Source organism: Rousettus aegyptiacus, unplaced genomic scaffold (genome assembly GCF_014176215.1).
Source record: "Rousettus aegyptiacus isolate mRouAeg1 unplaced genomic scaffold, mRouAeg1.p scaffold_m13_p_16, whole genome shotgun sequence".
Lineage (NCBI taxonomy): Eukaryota > Metazoa > Chordata > Mammalia > Chiroptera > Pteropodidae > Rousettus > Rousettus aegyptiacus.
The window spans coordinates 15,312,351-15,335,626 of record NW_023416291.1 but is presented as its reverse complement, the minus strand read 5'-3'; the positions used below and the strand labels follow the sequence as shown (position 1 = coordinate 15,335,626).

Here is a 23,276-nt window from a genome sequence, read left to right as displayed (position 1 = left end):
CTTCCCCGCCCCTAGACACAGAGCAAGATAACAGCGAGTGGAGAAAACCGAAATCCCACTGTCTTGGCTATTGGAAGGGAATGGGTGGGGATGACCCTACGAGTTGCAAACTGGCGCCTTCTCACCTGAATGCCACCCTCATCTCCTCCTGTCCGTATGTTCCGGCACCCTTCGCGCTTCCCCCAAATGAGGTTGTAATGAACTCAGGATGGCACGGTTTTCCTTTCATCCCACAGTACGGCTTCCATGCCTGCTCTAATGCCACAGGATTCACATCGATGGTGACCGAGTTTTTCTGAGGAAAAACGGTACACAAACTGTGACAGACAAAGATGGGGTTGAGGGCATATGGAAGCAGGTTAAATGAAAGTGTAAAATTTGAGACACTCCTCTGACTGCATTCCCTGCTCTGCTCCCCGGTCCTGGCAGGACAGGAGGAAAGAGCTGTCGGCACCGAGTGGCCTAGGCACCCCCCAGGCATCCTGCAGTAGAGCCCCTCATTTGGCAAACCATGCCCTGGAGCTTTCTGGTAAGGGTCTTGCCACTGGCCAGCCAAGAGGAGGATTGTAATTTGAAGACAGGAACCAAAATGAATAAAATGGAAAAAATAAGAGGAAAAGAAAATAACTGCAGGAATCACAAAAATAGTGGGGAATGGGGAGAGAGAGAGAGAGAACGAGAATCAGTATTCTCAGAAATGTGAGACAATTTGCATATGTAGAACAAAACAAGAATCTTTTTAAAACAATTATTATGGACTAAGGGTCATGAAAAATAAAAATATAGCAGATGAAAACGATTCAAGAGAAGATTTAGAGGAAATGTTTGAGGACTTCTAGAAGGACTTCTAGAACAAAAATCAGGAATGAAAAGAGAAAAATAAGGAAATTAGAATGTAATAGAAATCTAACATTTAAATCACAGGCATTCCAGAAAGAGAGAACATGGAAATAGAGGAGAAATATTATCAAAGATTTATATAAAAAAATTTCAGAATCGAAGGGTTTTTAGATGCAAAAGGCCACTACTATTTAACTAATATGATGATTGGAAAAAAGATCTGCTCAAAGGCATATGGTCATCAAATTTCAGAAATATGGATCTAAAGAAGACATCCTAAAAGCTTCCAGAGGGGGGAAAAAACCCCAACGGAAATGAATTATGTGCAAGAATCTGAACTAAGAATGACATCCAGCCTTTCAACTGCAAGATGGAAAACTGGGAGGTGCTAGTGCAAAGGTCACTGCCAACCCAGAGGTCACAGTATTGCCAGTACGCATTATTTTCCATTTCTCTTTGAGCACGGTTTCTCAGCCTCCCTCCTCATTTTCACTTTTTTTAAAAAAAATTTTTGCCGCTGCCCCTACAGCCAGCCACTTGTGTGAATAGTCGCTGGACCTTGTCAACCTTAGAAATTATATCACCTCTGAAATCTCGAATTTACATGATTTTTATTTCCTAGCTCATTTGCTCAAGAACCCCCTCTACGGAACAGCTGTCTGTTAGCAAATCCTGTTGGTGGTTCTTTCAAGCCAAGTCCCCAACCCGGCAACTCCTCAACTGTCTTCACTGCTAACACATGGTTATAGCCACCATCATCGCTAGTTTGTGCCAACTGGTCCCCTACCTCTACTCTCACTTCTCTAGAGTTTTTAGGATAGCCAAAGTCATCCTTTTACAATCAGATTATTTTACATTTGTATTTTTAAATATTCCCACAGTTTTCCCAAGCCATTGAAATTAATCCCAAATCCTTCAATATAGCCTGTAAAGCTCTATCTGATCTAACATGTGGTTTCTTTAATTTCATTGTCCTCCGCCAACCCCTATGCCCACTATTCAAATTTCTGAGAAGAAGTTTTCCCTACTTGCTTTTCATTAAACCAGAGGATGATAAGTGAAAATCCATGGTGAAATCCAGCCTGTCACCTGTTTTTATGAATAAAGGTTTATCGAATAATAGCCACACACATTCATTTATATATTGTTTATGGCTGCTTTTATTTTTATGCTTCAGTGGTAACAGAGATACAATGGTCCTTAAAGCTAAATACTGACTATATGAGTCTTACACAAAACAGTCACAAACTCCACCTCGCACACACTGCACACGCCCGGCTCAGGGCCGCAACAGTTGCTGTTCCCTCTATTCATACACAATTGCCCGGCTAACTCAACTCCCTCTTCTCACTTTATGCCTCTGTTTACATCTTACCTGCACAGAGGTCCTCACTGATTAGCTTATTTAAAAAGTAGTCTCTACCACTATTTTTTTTAATAATGATTTACTTCAAATCCACCTGACATTTTGTATCTCTTTGTTCACTACTGTGTTGGAGACAGATGGAGAACCGCCGAAGAGTCACGCTTCTCTTCCGTAGTGTAGTGCTGTTTCTGGAAGCCGCTGCCCAGCCCGGGATCATATCTCCCAGCCCCTTATTTCTATTTTAGGTGAGATAATTTGACTAGTTCTGGCCAATGGAATGTGAGCATAAGTGATGTACGTTGTTTCTAGAGAGAGATCGTAAACTGTCTGGGATGCCACTCTCTCTTCATCTTCTGCAGTAACCTTAAAGGTCATATGTCGATGATAGCAGCATCATAAGATAGGAGTCTGGATCCTTGAGTTACTCTTTGGAGCAAAGCTGCCAGACCAGAATCATTTACATTCAATTTTAGTTTTTTTTTTTTTTTTTTTTTTTTTTTTTTTTTTTGGTAATGTGTCTGCTGCTAACGAATTACTAACTGGACTTATCCATTCTCTGTTCAATTTATGGTCTTAGATCAGCGAAACTACAAAATAATCCCTGTACTTTGTCTATTATATGCATGTTGTGGTGTTTAGACAAGACTGTTTCAGGCCCCTTCTTCCTCTTGTGTCGACCTGTGATACTACTTTTAGCTCCAAATGACACTTTCAGCTGATGATCAAGATTTACATATGTTTGAGGAAAGAAAAACAATTAGCCAGGAAAATCCTACTCTTCTCACTAGCAAGCCTGTGAAACCATCTGCATGTGTACCCATATCCTCCCTGCCCCCTTCTAATGAAACAGATTAGGTATCAGTATCCTCTCAGTGGCTAAACTTGCCCAAGAGCTCTGGACTTTATCCTCTCTCAAGGATTTTTCTCCTTCATTTATTTTTTTCTCTCTCCTGCATTATCAGTGTTACTGTTGCTACTGTATCATTCCCAGGAGCTTATGAATAAGCTCTGGTATATCTCAACCTTAAGTAGAAAACAAACAAACAACCCTACTACCCTCTTGATACCTCAGTCTCTTCTGGTTATTACCCCATTTCTCTATCCCCCTTTGTGTATGGTGTCTTTAAAGTGGGATTTGTGTATGGTGTCTTTGCTCTTTTCATTTTTATTCCAGACTCATTTATTTTCTAGACTCATTTATACAACTATATGCTCAACGTGTATATTTGGATATCTCATAAACATCTCAAACTTAACCTGTACACACACAAACACTCTCTCTCTCTCTCTCTCTCTCTCTCTCTCTCTCAATGTATCCCTTTCCCACCCCTTAATGCTCAAAGCAGAAATATGGTGATACTCATTTCCTCTCTCTTCCTTAACAATTATGTGAGTGAGCCCTGCCTTATCTATGTCCAAAATAAATCTCGAATTCATCCTTTCCCCTAACTCTATCGCCAACATTCTAGTCCAAGCCACCATCATCTCTGACCCAGTTTTCAATCTCTCCATTTCTTATCACACTCCATATATGCCTCATATTCTATAGCAGTGATAGTCAAGCACTTTCATGCTTGTGTTCTTTAGATCTGTGTGCATTAAAAGAATAATATGCCTTTTGTGTAGATAGGGGTTTGTCTACCTGTTAAGAATGCAGGTCATGCTTTGGAAACTTCTTAACAAAATGTCTAACTTGCCAATTATGTTATCCAAAATATATAGATATAGCATCCATATTTTTCCATCTCCAAATCAGAAGACTTGCCCTAGTCATGCACAGTTTGATGAGAAAATTTGAACTCAGGACTGTCCTGGGCAGTCTAGGCCAGTAAGTTTCCTGCAGTCATGAGAAGCAAGCATATGTACACTAGGATGTTTTCAGGAATTGTCTCCTTGAACTATAGTCTTTCTTCTTTTAAAAGTCACTTATTTTAGAGAAATAAGCCTTATTCTACCTAAGAGGTAAGAATGGAACTGTTCTAAGGTAAGGCTCCATTTCCCTTTCCCTAGAACTCCTGAAAGGACTTAGGGAAATTCGGTGTGAACAACGATAGTTTCCTTGATGTCTCCATTTTGTTCTGGTATTAAACGAGAAAATTATGTACCTTGAATTCTATATCAACCTTTGCTATATAACAAACCATCCCAAAGCTTAGTGGCTTAAAACCACCAGTTCTTAAGTACACAATTCTGGAGGTTCACAGCCAGCCAACTCTTCTGGCCTTTTCTGGGATCATGCAAGCAACTGCAGTCATCTGCCATCTTGACTAGAGTAAAATGGTCTAAATTGGCCTCCCTCACATGTCTGGCAGTTGATACTGACCATCAGCTGGGCCTCTGCCTCAGGCTGGTTTCTCATCCTCAAGAAGGCCAGCCTGTGCTTCAGCATATGCTGGCAGTCTTATTACTAGAGTGTGAGAGCAGAAGCTTCAGGCTCATGGATCCCAGGCGAGGATGTCTCATGGCATCACTTTTATTAGTCAAGCTGTTCACAGGACCAACCCAGATTCAAGGGAAGAGGAAATATGCTCCACCTCTTAATGAGTAAAATGGCAAAGTCAGATAATCTAAGTAGTAAGACTTCTATAAAAATCTCTAAAATACTGAGTTTGGAGAACTTCCAGGTTGGTGAATATGGAGAGATTAAGGAGAGTAGAGAGAACGTAGAAGTTCTGCCCTCTGCCCACAAACCTTGCCCTGTGTGTCTCTTCCATCTGGCCATTTCTAAGTTACATCCTTTTATAATAAAGCAGCAATCTAGTAGGTAAACTGTTTTCTTAAGTTCTACGGGTCTCTAGAAAATTATTGAACACAAGGAGAGGGGAATGGGAACCTCTGATTTATAGCTGGTTGCTCAGAAGCACAAGTAATGACCCGGACTTGCAATTGGCATCTACAGGGGAGGTCAGTCTTAAGGGACAGAGCTCTTAACCTGTGAGATTTGATGCTATTTCTAGGTAGGTGATGTCAGAATTGAATTGAATTATAGGTCACTCAGTTGGTATCCCTAGAGAATTACAGAATTGCTTGGTGAGGGAAACCCCCACGTATTTGGTGACCAGAAATATTGAGAGTAGAGTGGTTGAGAGAAGAGTTTTTCAGGGAGCTAGACCATTTTAGCCATTTAATAACTCAGGCACACTTTACTTACTCGGGGATGGCTTATCTGAAGACTCAGCCATCCAGAACACAGTTACTAACTTGTAAGTAAGCAAAGATTGTCTTGAATGGTTAAAATAGATGCCATTCTACTCATTGGATCATCCAATAGTCATTTGAGGAGCCTGTATGCTATTACTTTGCACACATCTCCCCATGTTTTTTATCTAACTTCCAAGCCCATAATCAGATTAAAGTAGCAGAATAAAATGAGGTTGTGAGCTGTTTAAGGAAGGTGCATTGAGTTTAAGAAGTTAGCTTGACAGCCTGATAATTATAGAAGCAGAAAAACCAAGGAAGCAGGCATAAAAATTCAAAAGCATAGCAATCTCAGGTATTGAGCATAATCACAAATAATCAATAAATATCAATAATCTCTGACAACAGCCTTTCATTTTTTTAAGGCATAATATTTACTGGTTATTATTATAGCCCTGAGTTGCCAGAAAAATGTTATATTCAGATAGTCAGTTTTAAAAGATGTGGAAAGATTTACACCAGAATTCTTATTACTCTTATTATTATTACGTTTCTGACTTTAAAGGGCCAAGTTCAATTTATGAGATTAACTGCATTGCATGACTTATTCAGCATCCTTTGCTCACATTTTTATGGTACATCTATCCAAGCTCAGCACTAAACTAAGAGCAGAACCCACAGCGGTAGACTGCTGCTGTCCTGGTAGACTGAGGGATGGCACTGGAGACAGTTATAAAGCAGGCAAGAAAAAGAAGTACATAATTCAACTTGTGTGAAGGCTGCAAGAGAATAGGAAATAGCGTGTGATAGAAACCGCTAAGGGTGGAATGTGTCACTTAACAAAGCGGGTACTTTTGAGCCTTCATTGTTGTGTGAACATCATAGAGGCACCTACACATACCCGCATGGTATAGCCTATGACACACCTAGGCTGTAAGGTACAGCCTATTGCTCCTAGGCTATGAGCCTGCGCAATGCACATAAAACATGAGGTTAAATCAAGCACGTGAGAACATGATGCAATCAAGAGACGTGGTAAACACGATATGTGCGAGGCAGCCGCCGGAGTAACGTGGCACACTGTTTTCTAGAAAACTTTTTTTATAAGTAGAAAGAGTACACTCTAAAATAATGATAAAAAGTCTATCATAGTAAATACATAAGCCAGTAACGGTCATTTGTTATCATTATCAAGCATTATGGATCGTACATGATCGTATGTGCTGTGCTTTTACATGGCCGGCAGCGCCGCAGGTTTGTTTACACCAGCGTCACCACAGACTCATGGATAATGTGTGGTACTATGGCCTTAGGACATAGCACCACCTTATCACCACCACTAGGTGATAAGAGTTTTTCAGCTCCATTCTAATCTTATAAGACCACTGTAGTGTATGTTGTCTGTTCTTGACCAAAACTCGTTATGCAGTGCATGACAGCATTTAGAGTCATCAGGGAGAACAGGAGAAGCCCGAAACAGGATGGAGCCGGCAGTGTGAAAATGGAGAGGATGAGAGGCAGTAGGCAAAGGATTTGAGATAGGAAAGAGTTTGGCAACGCAGAGGAGGTGCAAGGATAGGACGACTGGAGGTCATCTGAGGGAGAACGGAATTACTCGGAATTGAAGAAGAAGGAGCCAGTCATGCAGGGCTTTGCAAGCGACGGCAAGGAATTTGAATTTTATTCAAAGTATCATGGGAAACCTTTGAGCTCTAAGTGTTTTTAAGTGCTCTAGTTATATTCACTTCTCTTTGTCTTGCTTATGTTTTTTAGAAATGATGGAGGGGTATTTCCGCAAATGTATGGTACAATAGTGAATCCAAATATTAACGGCTTTAAGTCTTAAAGAATTTGAGAAGTCCTCTTTAAGAAAAAGAACTCAAAATCACAAATACAAAATTAGGAACAAAGTTGTCCTTGGAAGGGCCCCACGCAAATGAGGGGCTCTGGAGCTTAAGCCTCACTGTGTCAAGATATATCTGCTCACCCCCGGTACTGTGGGAGGAGATTTATAGATATTCCTGGCTTTCAGTCAGAACCAAAGTTGATTTTCAAGTTTGAGAATTGCTCTCTCTACCATTCTGCAGAAGCCCTATCCTTTTTTTTTTCTTCTTTTTTTCTTTTCTTGTATCCCATTATCCAATTCTCCCTGACTCAAATGGCCCAGAGTAAAACTCTTGTTTTTGTGATTATCTTATAATGGATTTGGAGTTTTTTTGTTGAACTATTTCATTCTTTCGTATAAGTGTATACATTCTCTGTAACAATATACCTCTAAGGATTAGCATGAGTATACGTGAAATTATATGGGACCAGGGGATAGAATGGAAAAAAAGGTAGTGAGATTCATGCATGTTAATAATCACATTTTAGATTCATTTTCTCTGAAGAAAAATACTGGAAATATTCCAGGAGCCTATTGCAGTGATATTCCAAAGCTTCATCTTTTGAGATTAAAGACCATGAAAAGTCGAAGGTCCTCTTTATGTTGAAGCCCTTGCTTCTTTTTGCTTCACTGTCCTATTTCCTTTGAAATCGTACTGAACACTGTTACATATTTCTTACTCTATTTATCAAGCTGTTTTACGCTAAGAAATGGTGTCTCTTCCATGAAACCTCTCTCTAAAGAAATAGTACTCTGTGCTTTATGAAATAGAGGGAAAGATCAGCTGGATAATTTATTCCATTCCAAAGGCTTTGTAACAAAAGTTGAAATGAATGAAAATGATTGAGCTTATAGGCCTGGTCTGCAGATATGAAAAACTGCTGGAAACCATTGAATGTGGAATGGCTTTAATTTACTAAGTGGATCTCAGCCCATGCCTGCTTTTTGTTAACTTTTATAAAAGAAAAAGAAAAAGAGAAAAAGCTTTCAGAATGGCTGTAGTTGAAAAGAATCAGTGCTTGAAGCTCTAAGATTGTTATTTACATTAAAAAATGGGATATTGTTCCGGTGGAGATGAAGAGGATTGAATTGTGAGGAGTATGGAGAGTTAGACTGACATACTCATTAGTGAGAACTTGGATAGATACTGCCCGATCAAATGGCTTCCTCCATTGACAGGAGGCCCTGGAGATGGGACAACCAAAGCCAGGTCTTGGCGTGATGGATAAGCAGGTCATGAGAATACAGTTTCACTCTACACCAAGAATAATTTCCCTAGAATTTCTTTATGTGATTTAAAGAATAATGTGTTTTGTTTTGTTTTGTTTTGTTTTGTTTTGTTTTGTTTTTTACTGGGCTAAAGGATGGTAAATGCTGCTCATTCTTTTATCTTTCTACTCTAATATGATGGTTTATTAAATGAATGTAAAAGTGTTTGTTGGTGGAAAAGATCCTTCAGTATGTCTATTCTTTGTTCTTCAGTTTTCATATTTTGCTTTAATTGTGTAAAATAGCTCTGCTGAGAAGTGTAACCCCAGCCTCCCCCTAAAGGACTCGAGCTGGGCATCCTGGATGATTTATAGCAACATTTAGTCATCAGACCTTTGGTTTTCATGTCTTGTAAATACAAAGTAGAAGAAAACAGTCTCTGCCTCTCCATCCCACAGAGAGGATAGAATGGTTATTCATGTCTCATTATCATGCCCTTAATCTTTTTTTTTTTTTTTTAAGGTAGTATTGAAACCATCTGGGCTACTTTGAAGTCAGTTTATTTTACTAAATTAAACTTTCTCAGACTGTGCCCTTCTTTACACAATGCCGTGTAACATTTGATTAATTCTGGCACAGGTACACCTGTGTTTATAAATATAACAATTTAGTCTGTAGAAGAAGGAAACTGGAGTCAGAAATTTGTGCCAAATTAAGTCTGTTGGTAGGCTCCAGATTTTTTTTCTCCTTCTCGATATAATTTTAGATTAAACATTTCCCTGTGTGGATAAATATCTTTGGTTTTAAGTGTCAGATTATTTAAAGAGGCAGTAATAAAAACATGGGACTTATAGTCAAAGAGAACCAGGCTCAGATATTAGGTCCACGATTTGCTGTATGACTTTAGGAAAGTCACTTTACCTCTCTGGCCCCCGTAGTAGCTTCAGTTGTACAACAGCGATTGTGGTACCCAGTTTCCAAGATGGCCCCAGTGACCTCTACCTCCTGGTGTCCACGCCTTCGTAACTCCTCATGTTAAATAGGGTTGACTTGTGTAACCAATAGGATATTGAGAAAGTGATGGTGTATGACTTCTGAGTCTGAGTAATCAAAAACATCTTGGCTTCTGCCTTGCCCTTGCCCTTTCTCTTGGGTTTCTCAGTCTGGGGGAAGCCAGAAGCCATGTTGTAAGGATAGTCAAGCAGCCTGAGGATGGCCCACATGGCAGGAAGTAAGGTTTCCTGCCAACAGCCAGCACCATATGAATGAGCCATCTCGTAAGCCCTTTCACCAGCCCCAGTGAAGCCTTCGAATGTCTGCATTCCTAGCCGATGTCTTGATTATAACCTCATAAGAGATCCTGAGCTGGAAACACCCAGTCAAGCTCCTCCCAAATTCCTGACCTGTAGGAGTTGAGGACATGGAAATGTTTATTGTTTTGAGCTTCTAGATTTGAGCAACAATAGGTAACTGATATAATTATATTGATAGTACTGCCTCATAGGATTGTCGGGAGGATTAAAAGTGACAATAGAAGGGCTGTGCAGAGTCTGGCACATAGTAAGTGTTATTCTGAAAGATAAAAGCATTAGTTACGGGTAGAAATTGATACTAGAGGACAATTCTCTCCAGCACCTGTGCTCCAAATGCTTTACATGAGCTCTGTGTTTAGTAGATGAATAACTGCAGATTTATGTCAGGCTCCTGAGTAAATGGCAAATGGAGTGGTCTGTCTGATACTTCCTGTGTTCTGCCTCATGAGTTCTTATCCCACTTGCAAATTTCAGCCTTGCTGTTGCAGCCCGGTGCAGGGTAGTGTCACCCTGATGACCCCTGCCTCAGCGACACAGATGCCTCTTGCTGAATCCTGGGGCTGCCTCGTGGTCCTCATTCCACCTTTTAGATGCATGCGCAGACCTGGACCCATCGGGAATGGGAGGTGATGCATCAATGCCTTCTCTTTCCATTGCTTGACTGGATGATCCTAAGGCCCCTCTACGTGCCCCCTTGGAGTTGTCCTTTTTGGGTGGAGACCTGTTGCCTACAGTGCAGATCTGCTCAGTAGGGCACCTTTGTGTTGGCTTTCTCTGCTGCATCTCACTCCTCCAAGTCCCCCATTCCTGCTCTTTGGGCTCACTGCCTAAAATAAACTGTCATCTTACCAGCTCTGTGGGTCTCTGGTTTTGCTCTTTGCAGGTAACCTTAGGCTGAGAACACGGCTCTAATAAGAGTTCGCCGAGTATCCTTGATGTGTGCTCATGGTACCTGCTTTACCCCCTTCAATAGTTTTCCGTTGCTCTGAGGACAGTCTCAAACATCTCACATGGTGTCAGTGGCCTCCACAAACTGAGTCCTGCCTACACTTTTAGCATCTTCTCCCAGTTTGCTAGCTCATCTCTTCTCTACTTTGACCTTCCTGGGCTTTGCTTAATTCCCTTTCATGACAGTCTCTCTGTTGCTTCCGAACTAAGAGCATGTTGTTTCTTCTTATTTTGCTTGGTCAATTGTCACTCATTGTTCAGGTCTCAGCCTAAATATAACATCCCCCAAAAGGCCTTGAAGGTGCTACTTTAAGTGTCCCTACATCAGTCCTAATGTCTGTTTTCTTAGCATCTGTTGTATTTTCTTGGTGTTCACATTTCCTTTGTGGGTGTAAGGAAGAAAGGCACTGTGACTTCTCTCCTGATAAATGTTTGGCTTAAAAAACACTTCAGTAAATGCCTGTTGAATGAAAGAATTACCTTAGCAAAATCCACTTGGCTAACAATTTTCTGTGTTATTGTGTTTTTAAATGCCTTAATCTATCCCTCTAAAACCCAAATCATCAAAAAGGCCTCTTTAAGCTCCTGAAACAAGACACTAGTTTAATAGCACAAATGACAAATGTGTTTGTAGTAAAAGGATTTACTTTTACAATTACATTTACTTTTCACCACTTTAAAAAGGCAATATCATAGACTCACCTTAACTGACGATCTCCCTTAGTAATTTAGATTATGTCAGTTTACAAAATTTGATTGACAACTTTTAGTGATCATCTCTATTAGAGTCTACCCCAGATTAAGTAAAACGTGTGGTTTCAAGTCATGTAATCTAAGTTCTGCTTACATAGAAAGGACTTTTTGCCTTCAGTGTGTGTAGAAGGAACACTCTGTTGATGAGTCACTAGGGAACAGGAGGTGCCCATCTTAGGAAATCTCATAGCCATGTTAGACACGGCAACACTATTCAGATGACAGAGGGTTACATCAGGATTCTGTTGTATATTTAAGGAAAGACAGTCTTTTATGAATAAGATCATTCTTCAAAATATATCAGGGTAAAGTCTAGGGGCATTTATATTAGCTTGGCATCAGATGATCTAAATTTGTAAACTAATACTGAAAATTGGGATTTTATCAGAACTGTATTATGTTAGAGGTAAGAATCCTCTGTTGTATTTGAAACAAGTTTCATTGATGAATATATATGCGAAATGGAAGTCAACTCTCTGGTAGATCAATGTACAAAGATAGTTGCCTAGATATTTTACGAAGGGCTGCATACTAAATTTATTATGTACTTCACAATGATAAAGATCACATACTTTATGTGGCAAGAAACCATTAATTTATTCAACAGGTATTTATTGAATGTCTACTATGTTCCAGGTACTTCTCTTGGCAAATAAGAGACAGCAAGAACAAAATATATCTTAGCATGTTCTTTCCAAGAACGCATTTTGCCATGACAATTGCAAAACCTCCTGGAGAGGAAATGGCTGACATCATTGTGAATTAGTGTTGGTCTGGCTACAGGAAATTGCCACCAGATTTCCCACGGTGTGTTTTGAAGAACTAGGATCTTGCAAAGAGGAACAGTGTTATGTATTTTCTCTAGATCCAGCTGTAATAGCATTTTATTTGAAAACTAGTAATGTTCTTTTTCTCTAAGGAAATTGAGATAGCACTAAACTACGCTAATTGAATTCATGTCTCAGTCACAGGAGTTCCTTCCGGTAGAGCTGACCCCTCTTACATCTCTGTAGGTTCAAAGGAGACTCAACCAGACGCGGTGAATTGCTGCTGAAGACCAGAGCATAATCATCTACAAAGAGGTCAAAGACTATTTGTCAGTCCTAGAAATTAAGGACAAAGTACATTTTAATCCAGATTTGATAAGGCAAGATACATTAAAAATTAATTTGTAGGGCAAAATGGAAGAGATCTTGCATGTGCAATTTATATCCGTGGTTCTGAATCCTAGGTGGGCATCTCACTTACCCATGAGACTAAAATTAGAGATGTTTCAGTTTAATTGCAGCAATTCCAATATGTCCCAATGTTTGAGAACCACTTATCCAGAGGTTAAAATCCATTTGGTGATATACTCCCCACCATACTTTCTTGAAGATTTCCGGAGTCACGGGGTTAAATAACAAAAATGTGCATAACAAATAAAAACAAAAATTATTACAAAATTATAACATCGTAAGTTCTTGCTGGTTAGGAGGTTATGTTAACTAAGGAGGTTCTATATGACTATGGGTGCTACGGGTCAAATCTTAAGTGTTCCTTTGATTAACTGAGAAACACTGTAAAATATTTTTATTTGCTGTTGTCCAAACACTATAATTAAGGTCTCAGTTTGGACCCTCGCACCATCAACTATGCAACTAAGGATCTTTAAACCTTAAAAGAGTTTTCATTTAAAATGTATACCACAGTATATGGAATCCAGTAAATTAATTAACAGTGAGGAGATGAACTGAGTTAATGAGGCTGCTACTACTGTAGGGTAAAGCCAGTGGTTTGGATAACTTAAATCCAGAGAGAGTCTTGTGGGTTTTGTTTTCTTTGAGCATTACTCAATTTAATGTATTTTTTTTTAACTAAAAAAAAACAAAACCCTTTAAAAATAATAGATTAAATAAGTTCTTGATTAGCCACATTTGCAAAGGTTTCTTTCTGAAAGATGGTGGGAACAATTTGTCCTTTGATCCTTCCTCCCAAAATTCTGAACTTAATGTATAAGTTATATGTTTTGCAGCATATCATTCTTTCGCTAATATTCTTTGAGTTTGGGTTTTTCTTTACAAAAAGCAGTGGAAATTTACTAGTGTTTATCATACATAATTGCTACAGTCGACGCCAAGAAATTGGGATCACACAACAAAACAAACATACAAATAAAAAAATAATATTTGGTAGGTCTAGTTATGTTATAAGTATAGCTCAGCTCCAAGGAAAAAATGAAAAATAAGTTATAAGTTGAGTTGTATATGGTATAATAGAATGAGGCTTTGACGTACTAATAAGAATTAGAAACTCTCATAATCCTTGTCTAAAGCAAAAATCGTCTCTCTCCTTTGCAGTGTTTTCTTGAATTAGAAGCTTCTGTTTATTGTCTGCTATAAATCACTATTTTACTTTTTTGTAGTGTTCGACATTATGATACCTTAGAGTGGGTACTGCTTATCTTGGGAGTGGTAGTGAATGTTGAATGAATATGGGAAGAAATTATAGCTATTTAACAACTGTTTGCAAAAGTTCCAGATTTCTTGGGAGGGAGCAGGAAGTATTAATTTAAAAATAGTTCCTAAAGCCAAAAAAAAAAAAAAAAAAAAAAGGAGGAAAGGAAAAAAGCATTTTATGGCTTAATCTGTTTAGATTACCACAGAGAAGATGAGTAATGAGTAAAATTCAGGACTAGTGCACAAAAAGCTCTTAAGAGACCGTCTAGACTTTAGGCCATCTTTCTCTTTCACAGGACTCCTCCCAAAATTTTTTAGAGAGAAAAGTCTCTGCCATATTCTTAAACAGTTTGGAGGACAGAGAATTAAAAAAATCTCTGAAAGTCAGTCCAGTATCTAATAAACTTCATTATGAAAATTGTTTTCTTTGAAATATTTTATCTTCTCTGATTGCAATTTATGTTTTCTAAGGACTTACAGATCAGTCATTTTATATATTGGATTTATATAGTTTTGTTGCCTACTTTAAAAAAATTTGGTGAAGTTATTTTTCATTCCAGAACTCTGTGAAATCACTAGCAGAGTGTCTTAAAATTTCAAGTTGTATGTTAATGTAGCTGTGGTATTTCTCTAAGTCATCAACAGATATATTTTCTATTGTTATTGATATATTTTAAATGGCTAGTAGGAAAAATTTTCTAGGTAAATTATTTTATGCCTTCCATATATCTTTCAGAGTAGTTATGAAAAGTTTAACCATAAAATTCAGCTAAGATGGCCCTATAAAGGAAGAGTGAATCATTTGTGTATCTCCCCAACTTCAGCTCTGCATAAAGGAAGGAAATAGTTTTTAAAAAGAAATTTGTTTATGCAGCTTTTATAAATAACATGAATCAATATGGCAGACCCTGAGGAGCAATTATAAAAAAATGCCCTTATTTATATACTGGGATTGAAAACCAACTGTGTTTCCTTTTCCTTATAGCTCCCATGCTACCGGGGTTGCCTCACTCACCTTACTGCATTTCAACAGTTTTCACAGCAGAATTTGTCACCTGCCACTTGGCCTTTCACCTCATGCTACTTTGGAAACCATTTTCTACTGTTGTAGAAAATTAGATTTTTCCTGATGAGCATTTTTGCCTGGCTGTAGAAATCTAGTTGACACTTCTTACTTTAAATAATTTCACTTTCCAATCCTGGCTCTGACAACAGAAGAGTTAGTTTTAAATAAAGTTTTAAATAAATAGTTTTAAATATAGCCCCTGCAGAAAGGTTGTTGAAGACTTCAATCTGATATGCTCTATTTAACATGTGAACATTAAATCTTAATTTAGGATAAATTCTTCAGGTCAGAGATGTAGAAATTGAGACTCAGAGAGCAGAGCGATTTGCCACAGTGAGTGACAACGCTGTCTCTCTGACGTCCAACTCCAGACTGTCCTTGGGGTACCCTTCCCACTACTTCTTTGTGTTTTCTAAAAGCCAAATTAAATTCAAAGTCTTCTTTTATCTGGAAGGGTTTCAGTCTGCATTGCTGTTTCATCTGACACGTAAAGTGTAAGAGCCAAAGAATATGAGAAGAAGTTTTCCTTACATTCGCTCTGCCAAAACTAACAGGCATTGGCAATCGAACCACCAACGCAATTAAGAAATCTTCAGTACTGGGGCAAGGCCCTCTTTCCAACATGAATCACTTGAGCAGCGTGCTTGCAGACAATGACCGCACGCTGTTTGCACCAGGGAATGGGAAGCGAACTTGGGAAACGGTATGTCCAAAAATGAAAATATCCACACACAGCTAATAAAGAGACTTTGAGGGAGATAGCTCTCCATCTAGCCTTTATGCTTCTCCCCCTAAGAGCTAAGGAGGGCATGGACATGTATTTATGCTTCCATTTTGGTTTTATTGCAACACTGCTTTGAGGCTGCTGTTTATTATTTCTTCAAAAAATATAATAATTCCTTACCACAGAACAATCATTTTGGCTAGTTGTAAAGGAGCTTACATTTTCTATTTCTTTGGAAAATGGAGAATTAGAAGAGTATTTATTGAAAAGAATGTGACATGTTTCATATTGCTCTGTGTCTGGCAGCTTCTTGACAGACTGTTCTGCTCAGGGACTTGTGCAATCGATGTCAAGACTGTATCAGTGGTCGTGGAGGTGTATATTTCTATGTTACCATCTTAAATAATGCTCTCTGGATTTCTGTCCTCACGGAAGCTTTGAAAATTAAAATAAAGTGGAGTATTTTTTTCTATCTCTCCTTCAAAAACATTTGAAAACTCACAAACTTACTAACATGCCTTTTAGGTATGTTGTATCGTGTGTTTACATTATTTGGTTACGTTATTTGTATTTGGTTACATTATTTTAAATATGAAGGAAAACTAAATTGCAAATTAAAATTGTCCTCACAGCATGGTCTTTCCATGGCCTATGATCTCAAATTCCATGTCTTCCTCCCCCTCCCCACCCTCCGCGCTGTCCCCTATGATTTATGGCCCCTCTCCTCTAGGGACCCCATTCCATTTATAGGATTTAAATTTACCAGAGCTTTCACACTTTGGCTCTTCTGGACTTGTCCTTTGTCGCTTGTGGGAGTCTCCATAATCTGGAGACTCCATGATCACTTCAGAAATTTCTCCTGTGATAGTATTTTTTGAGAAATTTAGTTCATTTTGCTACATTTAAATCCTGGAAATAATTATAAAATGGTGGTTGAATTCGAATAATGGTTTAGAAATATCTCTTTGTTCTGATTTTTTTTTTAAGTGCATGTGTGAGCACAGACTTAATAATACAATATAGTGGTATTTTTAACTCAGGTTTTCTATTTGCCTGATTAGGTAATTTTTGGCCATCAGAAAGGAGAACATTAGCACTGAAAGAAAGGTCTCTGCTCGTTCATTAGTAGTTTTCATAGGACATTCCATGGTTTCTGTTCTTGATAATGTACTTTAGACTGTGACGTAAGTCAGTAATTGCAGGCTGTTTTATTATGATATATTTTTTTTGCCCTAACTCTATAAAACTGTCACAAATGGAAAAATTTAATGCTGGTTGTCCACCTTCTACTATACTACTCTTCAACACCATATTTTAAATGCCTTTGCTCATTAAAAAGTATTTATAGACGGCCTACTGTGAAACCTGAACACAGAAGAGTGAATGACTTGCCCCGTATCTCATGGTTAATGAGTCACATGGTCAGGACTTGAATAAAATCTGGTTACAAAGCTGTGCAGTTAACTGCTAAGCCATTACAATATATGATTTGCATGCTTGTGTGTGTGTGTGTGTATGTGTGCGTCTGTGTGTGTGTAAACATGTGTGAGAAAGAGAGAGGGAGAGAGAGAGGGAGGGAGAGAAGGAGGGAGGGAGAGAGAGAGAAAGAGAGAAAGAGAGAGAGAGAGGGAGGGAGAGAAGGAGAGAGAGAGAGAGAGAGAGAGAGAACGAGCACATATAAGACGTGGTCTTTCCTCTCCCGGTTCTTTCAAAGGGCAACACATTGGGAGTCACGTGGTCTTCCGTATGAGCTCAATGTTGCCTGGACATACATCTTCATTATTCCCTAATGTTTATAAAATATGGCTCGGTAGCATTTCAGTGGGAGAACAGAGGTGTTTATAAGTGAGAATAGTCACTCCTTCTGAAAAAGAGACATTTTCTTAGTGACCTTTATTTTCTGGCTTTTAACAAATATATTCATCTTTAGTATTTAAAAAACTTGATACAATGATTTAAAATGACTTTTATGCTTGAAAATATTGGAAACTATTTTAGAAACATAGAATGCTCTTTTCCCTAAGCAAAGATCCTAGTGTTAAGTGTTATAGAACAGAGGCAATATGAAACGTGAACACACTTTGAGTTATTGTTCCATATCAGTCAATTTGGGATAAAATGAAGAAGACTGGACCTAAACCAGTGAGACCTTTACTGTGATCTATAGACTGATACTGCTAACAAGACTGATTATAAACAGTCTGTGACCAGATAGATACAAAAATTGAGAGTGTTTAGAAACTTTTTGCATAACTGAAAGAAATTGGACAGTGTAATTTTTGTCTGTTAAATCTAATGATATAAATAATAACAGTTGTATTTTCTCTGTCTTTTGTTTTTATTTTCTTTTTTTTTCCAGTTTTATTGAGGTATAATTGACAAATAAAATTATGTATAAAGTATACAACATGATGATTTGTCATGCATATATACTATGAAAGATTACCATAATCGAGTTAATTAACACATTCAACATCTCATATAATTTTTTCTTGTAGTGAAAATGCTTAAGATCTTCTCTCTTACCAAATTTCAAGTGTATAGTGTAGTGTTATTAACTGTACACTAGATTCCCCCAGAACTTACTTATAACTGAAGACATGGGCACTTTGGCTAGCATCTCCTCATCTCCCCACTTCCTAGCTCCTGGTAACTACCATTCCACTCTCTGTTTCTATGAGTTGGACTGTTTTTTTTTTTTTTTTAATAGTCTATACATAAGTGACATCATACAGAATTTGTCTTTCCTGTCTCTGGCTTCTTTCACAGCATAATATCCTCTAGGTTCATCAGTGGTGTTGCGAATGGCAGGATTTCCTTCCTTCTCAGGGCTGAATAATATTCCATTTTATGTACATACCATATCTTCTTTATTCATTCACTCATCAGTGTGGACACTTATTAGGTTGTTTCTGTGTCTTGGTTATGGTGGGTAGTTAACATGGGTGTTTTATTTTCTCTTTCTGGTAATTCACCTCTATTTTATGTTACAAAAATATCTGCCTATTTTACATTGAAAATTTTTAAAAATCGAATTGGTCGTCCTCCACGGATAGTTTAAGAACACCTTTGCTAAACCACAATCAAGTCAAGTTTATGATTGAATAATAAAAAAAAAAGTATTGTTAAAACACATCGAGTATAAAATACCAGATTAAAATACGTTAATTATAGCATTAGATATTTTTCAGCACTTACTCAACTAGGTGAATAGGATCCAAAGGATTCTGTAGATTTGCAGTCACAGAGAGGCAATGTCTGCTTAATTGCAAGTGAGAAATTTTGCCAAAAATTTGAGAGTGTAAGCCCTGTTAACTAACCTAATAGTCAAATACCTTCACAAAGATATTGTGAGGATATCATTCTTAAGTATCTCACACAAGGAATTCTTGTATAACCATTCATCCACCCATTCATTCATTCATTCATTCAGTGACTATTAAGCACTTAGTAAGTGCTCCGGGCCATTCTCTGTGTATTAGGATTCGCTTCAGGAATAATATAATGGGTTATCTGTATACATAAAAACATCCTTAGAGATTATTTAAATCCTAGCCCTTTGAGTTCTTTGAGTAACCTTGAAGAACTCAGGCTCACTGCTAATTACTGATTGCACTTGAATCCTGCTCTATCTATTTTCCTAGCCCCATTATCTGTCACCTCAGTTTTCTCAGTTCCGACATTTGGAATGGATCCAGAAGATAGCAAATAGGATAGGACAATGGGGTCACAAAAGCGTGCAAAAGCTAAAGCTGGGACAGAGCTGTAGAGGCATCCTCTGTCACAGAAGTAGTTGGCTTTGGCAGGTAGGCGAGTATATGGGATAGGTATGAGAGCCCTGAGGACACAGTGACTTACATGAACACTGATGTCACTGTAGCATAAAGTTAGCAACACATGTGTAGCATAGAAATCAAATAAACAAGACCTTAATCCTGAATTAGCCAGTTTGCTTCTCCGTCTGGAGGGGGAAAGCAAGAAAGACTACAGTGAAATTCCTGCTAGAATCCTGTTTGGTGAGGTGTGACCTCTGACATTCCATTGCAGGATCTTTAGGGAGTTCCAAAGACAGAATGCCTTTAGAAAATAGTACAATCTTTTCTTTTCGTTTCGACTTCCTTTTATTTTCCTTATCTTGATTTATCATTAATAAGTTTGTTGTTATCATAAAAGAGAAAGTTTCCATCATAGATGTCATTCATGATGCCAAGTTGTAAAATACTGTCTTGCTGATGGAAGTCCAGACAGCCCCGAAGGGGGGAGGCCTGACCATCCAGTCTCCATCAGCAGTAAGGCTGGATTCATAAACAAGAACACATGTCGAGACTGAGGTATTGACGGGAACAGCTAGGTACTTCTGTAGCAAGGTTTACAGCGTCCTGAGTTCTCTCCACATGGAGAAGTTGGGGAGGTCAAGAGAAAATAAGCACAAGTCAAAGGGAGACTTGTAAAATAAACAGCAACATCTGGCAAATGACTTCCTCCCATGTATATAGAAAGGAGTCTTATTCAGGGCAGTGAATGAGAAATGTTTTTCTTGGCAGCATGTTAGCTTAATGTCTGTCAGATCTGGGAATGAGGTTCCTTGAGTTTTATAATATTTCTCTTACTGATGGTGTGGACTCTAAGGCTCGATGCTCAAAACAGCAACCGTCCATTTGGCTATTATTAAGAATCATTAGGTTTACTTTGAAGTGTTTTCAAAAGTTATTTTAAAGACCTTGTAATTCTTCATTATCTAAACTTTTATCTTCTTAGTAAAGTATATTATTTATATTGGAGACATCTAGTACCGTATTTTCTTTGGTCAATAACAAAAAGAACATTAAATTCTAACAATTCAGTATATCGGTTCAGACATACCATGTGGTAGAAGTCCTCTGTAATTTCTTGTTGCATGACTATTCACATTAAATGATTAATAAGAAATTTAACCAGTAATAACTCATGTTATTCTGTATCTCATCACTGGCTTTATAAAGGGTACTTTCAGGACTTTTCTTACCAAAATAGACATATTTTTCTTGTTTACTCAGATTCAAAAAAGAGAAACATGCTTATTATATCTTAATAAAATAAACAGAGGTTCATAAAATAGAAAACTTTAATCCAGCTTCATCCAGACATCCAGGCCACATCATGTGACAGTTTCTTTTGACTTGTAGAACTCAGAAATGCAGAATTAAAAAATTATTATTTTCACATGATACTCATTATTTTTATGTTAGGGTAAAGATGGCAAAACTTTCCATTTCTATTGTGGGAGCTCTGTACAGTTGACCCTTGAACAAAGCAGATGTGAAGGGGCACCAACCTTCACACAGTCAAAAATCTGCATATAAATTTTGACTCTATGGGTTGGCCTTTTGCATAAGAGGATTCAACCAACCACAGATCTGAAACAGTATTTTCTATCATCATTGGGACTCTGCCATTAGGAATCCATGGTGGACACTGCAAAAATAGTGTTTTCTGTCCCAGTTGGTTGAATCTGTGGATGTGAAACAGAAAATAGGAAGAGCCAATTACATTTGTTGAAAAAAAAATCCTAGTATAAATGGACCTGTGAAGTTCAAACTTGTGTTGTTTGCGGTCCGCTGTAATTTATTGGTTCTCAGTGTAATAGGGATTGAGAAGTATTTTCTTTGCTATGGGAAAGAGAATGAAATAATAGTACATTCCTCCAGAGGGGTAAGTGGGGTAGAATATCATTCAGTTTTCCACCTCACTGCTTTTCCCTTGTTCCCATTTCTCAGTCATCACCATTTATGAAAAGCAGATGGAAGCCAAGTGCTTTCCACATAAGATAATCCCATTTTATGTTGTGGGAAATGTGGGTGCTCCACTTTTAGGATTTTTAAGATGATTTTTATTTTTTTTTTTAGGTGCCCACCATTCACCTAGTGAAATCATCTGCTTTTCTGAAGCCATTCACTTCCTAATACAGGCATCTCAGAAAGGCTCCCAGACTTCAGGTAAGGATCCATGATGATCTACAAAGGAGAGAAAAATCCTGGGATTTCTGAATGGGGAAGTTATCTGGGTAGCAGTTATATGAACAGTAGGCCTATCAGGAATGAAGCCACCTGTGGAGAATTGCTCACTAATCCTCTATGAGTGAGAAAAACTGTCACAAATAAATACACTTAAATTAGCCACCTCTATCTCATGTTGTCTTAGAAAAAACGAAATTAAAAATATACTTGCCAACAAACAGAGACTCATGAACATGGACTATAGACTAGTGGTTACTGGAGGGTAGGGGGTGTGGGAGGAGGGGGGTGATAGACAGGGTAAAGGGGGTCAAATATAGGAAGATGGGGGAGGGTGAAGTGGGTAAAGGGGGTCAAATATATGGTAGCTGAAGGAAACTGGACTTTAGGTAGTAAACACACGATAGAACATACAGATGTCAAATTATAATGTACACCTCAAAATTAAAAATATTTAAAATATATACTGTACCTTTTCGAAGAGAGGACAGCGGAATCGATAGTAGAGAGAGGCTGTCTCTACCTGGTGACTTTTAACACAGGGAGTAACGTTTGAGTTAATTAGGGTGGTGGTGGAGGAAATAGAAGAGCATCCTATGCAGAGGTCATCGTATTCAATAGTCACTTATTCTTTTAAAAAATGATGATAGGCCCTGTGCTCCCGACTGTCTCTCTCTCCAGAGCTCCAGACGTGCATGATCAGCTGGCCGCTGCACGCCCCCCCCCTCCTTAGGTCTACCACAGGTCACACGTATTGGTTATGGCACGTTAGAACAGAAAACAATGCAAAGAAATTTATTATGGATCCAGGGCTTGCTAATAACACAAAGCGGGAGGAACGCAAGCACGAGAAGAGAAGGGAACCAGGATTTGGTCTGTGGTCTGGAACTTCGTACCTTGTCGTTGCTCCTTGTTTGCATTTGGAGACTCGCTCTCTCTGCACTGCTGTGAATGTGGCAGGCAGTTTATGGCTTCGCCATTGCTCATGTGTTTATGTATCAAGGTTCCAGCTGCATGAAGAGACTGAGCCAATTCTCCCTTAGTCTTTATTCCTCCTCACAAAGGCTAGCAGATTCAAAATCTTCTCTGCCATTATCTTAACCACTAAGCAGCTACATTGAGTGAAGTAATGAGTAAAAAATGTGTAGACAATAGGACACATTTTGGGGCCATTGAAAAAAAAGAAGTAGGAGGAAATTTTGTTTTGTCTAAGAGATCGGCATGTACTCTGGCAGCAGTTTAATTCTTGCCTAATGAAAATAGGTGAGTAGCCTGGGGGTGTTGCTTCCTGTGACTTGTTGATTTCTAGGAGGACGGTTAACTGCAGAGGAATAGGAAAGACCAGACTGGAACTGAACACACACCTGAGGGCAGGACTGGCTAAGGCAAGATAGGTTTCTAGTTCTAGAAGATCCGAATTCTGTATCATTTACTGATCCCCAGGTAGAAAGGAGCAGACATCGGTGAGGTTGTGCAAAATGAGGACTGTTTTAGGAAATGACAGTAAAAATGAACTAAAGTATGACTTTTAAGTACTGATGGGTCCCAGAACCTGAAACAAAACTCAACCCACAAACTCAAGTGAGAAAAGGGATCTGAGAAC

The 23,276-nt window shown here is 38.4% G+C and overlaps 1 long non-coding RNA gene across 1 annotated transcript in view; it reads left to right on the top strand.

Moving 5' to 3' along the window:
• The first annotated feature begins 21,563 nt into the window (after nt 1–21,563).
• The window catches only part of LOC118612423, a 192,156-nt gene continuing 190,443 nt past the window's right edge, over nt 21,564–23,276 (top strand). Inside the window, exon 1 of the long non-coding RNA XR_004954865.1 lies at nt 21,564–21,655. This is a non-coding gene — a long non-coding RNA (uncharacterized LOC118612423). The remainder of the gene's footprint in view (nt 21,656–23,276) is intronic.